The sequence below is a fragment of the Chionomys nivalis genome, chromosome 10 (assembly GCF_950005125.1).
Source record: "Chionomys nivalis chromosome 10, mChiNiv1.1, whole genome shotgun sequence".
Taxonomy (NCBI): Eukaryota; Metazoa; Chordata; class Mammalia; order Rodentia; family Cricetidae; genus Chionomys; species Chionomys nivalis.
In genome coordinates, this window is record NC_080095.1 from 12,499,816 (window position 1) to 12,502,993 (window position 3,178).

The 3,178-nt window shown below is 40.1% G+C and overlaps 1 pseudogene; it reads left to right on the top strand.

Annotated features, from left to right (window-relative positions):
* Positions 1 to 240: 240 nt before the first annotated feature.
* On the top strand, positions 241 to 819 carry LOC130882891 (immunoglobulin heavy variable 3-23-like; annotated as a pseudogene).
* Positions 820 to 3,178: the final 2,359 nt, after the last annotated feature.

A 3,178-nucleotide genomic window follows, 5' to 3' on the forward strand; every position in this document is an offset into this window, starting at 1 on the left:
ATAAAGTGGGTTGAATCCCTAACAAGAAAAATGTATACACAGAGCTACATTAGTGCTTCAATTTCTATAAATGTCATCAGTGTTTGTGGTGTCTTATACGTGCTCTGAGTACTAGTTTCTTCTCAGGTCCAACTACAGAGCCTGTTATGGCAGGAAGATATGCAAATAAGACTTCTTTGTGCCCATAAAATCCAGCCCTGTCCTGACCCTTCAGCTCCTGCAGAGGAGACAAGTCCTGGATTTCCAAGTCCTCCCAGTCAGGGTTCAGCACTGAACACAGGACACCTACCATGGACTTATGGCTTATACTGGTTTCCATTGTCCTTATTTTAAAAGGTAATTCATAAAGATGAGATGCTATGTGTTGTGTGGACATGAGAAAGAGAAAAAATATCTTCTGTGTCAGTTTTCTAACCATAATTCTTTGTGTTTACAGGTGTCCAGTGTGAGGTGCAATTGCTGGAGTCTGGCGGAGGCTTAGTGCAGCCTGGAAAGTCCCTGAAACTCTCCTGTGCAGCCTCTGGATTCACCTTCAGTGATTATTAGATGGACTGGGTCCGCCAGGCTACAGGGAAGGGACTGGAGTGGCTCGCACATATTAATCCAAGTGGTGGTAGCACCTGGTATACGGACACTGTGAAGGGCCGGTTCACAATCTCCAGAGACAATGCCAAGAACACTCTGTACCTGGAAATGAGCAGTCTGAGGTCTGAGGACACAGCCATGTATGACTGTGCAGGAGACACAGTGAGTGAATGTTACTGTGAGCTCAGACAAAAACATCCCTGTGGGAAACACAGAACCAACAGGGGGCGATGAGAGCACTTAGATATCATAGTCAGAGAAGAGCCTCCTCAGAGAAGCATGGAAGACCGGACTTCTTTGTGTCTGCACTGCCTCTCCATATCTCACTTAGGGATTTTCTAATAGATACAGTGTGTAGTAATCCTGAATGTCTAAATTATTATTTACATTTCTGGTTCCTGTTGTTGTATGTGTTTATTTATTATATTTCTTTATCTCTCTCTGTCTCCCTATCTGTGTCTATGTCAGTCTCGATCAATCTCCCTCTTTCTCTCTCAATCTTTCTTCTGAGTCAGAAGGTTAACAGATAGCTTTGGGAACTGAGAAATGAGAGGTGATGTCCTCATGAGCACACAGTGTTTGCCCTCCATCCTCTGTTTGGGATGATTCATCTTGACCAGTGAAAGTGGACAGAAGAGGATGCATAAGCTCAAAAGAATTAGTTGCCTGTAACTAATGATATGAGTGCCATTTACCAAAGAAAGAATGAGACAATATTATTGGAATGGAGGAGAAGGGATTCCTGTGCTGTTGAAATGGCAATGTGGTCCTACTAAGACATTATAAAAGCTGGGGGATTCCTCAGAGAATTACACAAGATGATGTGACTCTGCTGTCTCACTCCTTGATAAGCAGAAAAAGAAGCAGAGTTGGTATAGGAAGGCAAGAAAGAAGGGAGAAAAGAAAAGAAGAGACATGACAGTAGGAGAGGACAGAAGGTTCAAACGAGTGAGAGAAGGAGGAGAAAAGATAGTGTGATGAATCAATGTAATTGCAGTACATTATTAATGAGCATGGTTATTTGTTTTTAAGTAGATTGAATGACAAAGGTGGGAAAAGAATATTTTCAAATATCATATGAAGTTAATATACATGTATCCATCTGCCCTTCTAAATTTGTTTTTTGGGAAGGATTGTCTCTGTTGTTGTTTGTATATCTGTCTCTGTGTATATGTCTGCGTCCTCGCTCCAGTGATGCATACTTTTTCATCATCTATAAATAGTTTACATTACAGAGGTTACCATAACACCATCACCACAGAAACCTGCTCTCAGCAACACTGGGATTCAGGGTTTGACTTCAGGCTCAGGGCCTCCATTACCCTGAGCAAGCCTCTGAATACAATCCAGTTCCCATTCTTCCTTAAGATCCCAGTGATTCCCGAAGCATCAAACGTAGAGAACACAGATCAAGAGGACCTGTCTATGTCTTTTAGATGTGTGACACACTGTTACTGATATGTGCAGTCTGCTATTATTATTCTTTTTATTCAGGTGTGTGGTGTTGAACATGAGTAGTGAGATTCCAGCAAATGCTGTGGTTCAACTACACAGTAGTATTGAAAAGGTAATGGAGTCCAGAATGAGAATAGGAGTCACCAGCTGAGGGTGCAGTTTCCATACTGCTTTGTGTTCTCTTCCTTCTGTTTTTTTTTTTTGTTTGTTTTGACTTATTTCTCAATAACCCAAAATTCTTGAAATCTATGCTTATTAAATAAATCCTTTTTGTTTTTTTGTTTTTGTTTTTGTGTATTCAAGATAGGATTTCTCTGTAGCTTTGGAGCCTGTCCTGGAACTAGCTCTTGTACACCACACTGGCTTCAAACTAACAGAGATCTGCCTGCCTCTGCCTCCCAAGTGCCTGGATTAAATGCATGTTCCACCACTGCCTGGCAGTAAATTGAATCAGTTATAAATTTACAGAATCAGTTATAACTGCTTGGTGTCAAGAAAGACAAATTTGTGGTTCCTGCTGTTTATTTTAGTAGTGCATAAATGCAGTCATCAAAAAATATTTTCTGTAGAAAAATGAGATGTTTTAAAAGATTGAGCTAGGCTTGTAGCTCTGTGGTAGAGAGCTTTGTCACCATGTAAAATGTCTAAATTTTATGAACCAAAATCACTTAAAAATGGGAATTAAGCTCTTAGAAAAATATCATTTCTTGTTTTCATAGTCTTACATGAGCCACTTTCATGGATGGAAATGGAATGGAAGTCTCCAGAGTAGGAAATACAGTTGGAAAGTTGTGGAGAAGGAACAATTCTACAGGAATTCATTTCTTGGGTTCCACAACATTCATGACACTGTTCTAAATGAATACAAATTGTGAATCCCATGCGGGTAAAGACAATGTTTGGATGACTGTAAATGCTAATTGGCTAGACTGTGTATGCATAGTACATGGTTCTCACATGTGTTTGAGGGCTAGAGTTGAATTTGTCTATACTCACCAGTTGATTTATATCTTATTTTTGAGGAAGGATACCACAGTGAATCTGGAGCACAAATATGCAGATAGAATTTTTGGATGGCAAGACTTACAGTACGTCCAGTCACATTGCCCCCAGTAATGGGAATATAGGATAAACCATA